Source organism: Schistocerca nitens, chromosome 2, assembly GCF_023898315.1.
Source record: "Schistocerca nitens isolate TAMUIC-IGC-003100 chromosome 2, iqSchNite1.1, whole genome shotgun sequence".
In the NCBI taxonomy this organism is placed as follows: Eukaryota; Metazoa; Arthropoda; class Insecta; order Orthoptera; family Acrididae; genus Schistocerca; species Schistocerca nitens.
Genome location: NC_064615.1, coordinates 377,559,827 through 377,560,599, shown reverse-complemented (window position 1 = coordinate 377,560,599; position 773 = coordinate 377,559,827). Strand labels below are relative to the sequence as shown.

The 773-nt window shown below is 42.8% G+C and overlaps 1 non-coding gene across 1 annotated transcript; it reads right to left on the bottom strand.

Annotated features, from left to right (window-relative positions):
- Nucleotides 1–209: 209 nt before the first annotated feature.
- Trnaq-uug (transfer RNA glutamine (anticodon UUG)) lies at nt 210–281 on the bottom strand. The gene has a single exon. It is a non-coding gene; the product is annotated as a tRNA-Gln (tRNA).
- Between the last annotated feature and the right edge of the window lie 492 nt (nt 282–773).

The window sequence follows — 773 nt, the reverse complement described above, 5'->3', positions numbered from 1 at the left end:
CAGATACTGTAATATGTCGTCTTGTTACGTTCCTCTTTTTCACACGTGGCTTACCAGCTGTTCACAGTTTCCTTTAAACATCATACTGTATCTGACCTTTTCATTCAAGTCACAAACGATTTTCAACACTATTCGTTTAATTTACCTTGAAGAATACATGAATGGCACTATGAAAGCACCCCGCTGCTCCAACTCTCGCTTAAAATTTTAGGTCCCACCGAGATTTGAACTCGGATCGCTGGATTCAAAGTCCAGAGTGCTAACCATTACACCATGGGACCTTGCCAGCATCTGTAGCCCGGCGTCGGATGCTGATAGTGCCGTTACGATGTTGCAAGAGGCTCTTGCGTCACTCCAGCTGCTTGCGTGTTCCTCTCAGCGTTTCACTTCCGAAGCGCTGTCCCTCTCTCTCTGAAGACAATCGTATTTCTGTCCCGAATTTCTCGCGAGTTTCATTAAGCCGGGAGAATAAGCTGCTTTATTTAGAATTAACACTTCTTTTCATTCCATAAATATTGGAATGGCTTTAAATATCACGACGAAATGTCATCTTAATGTCACAGAATGCTTTGAAGTTTCAACCATAGTGGACCTAATCCGATTATTTTCATTGCTTGCAAGTGCTGAGGTAAATTTCGTTGATTACCCTTATTAATAAACAAGTATCAACTTATGTTCAGTACTTCACCAAGTTGTACTGAGCCAGTATGACGTCCTGGACTCGTGGCTTCCATGCTGTGTAAGTGAGATAGCAGGCACCGGGTGTTGTGTGA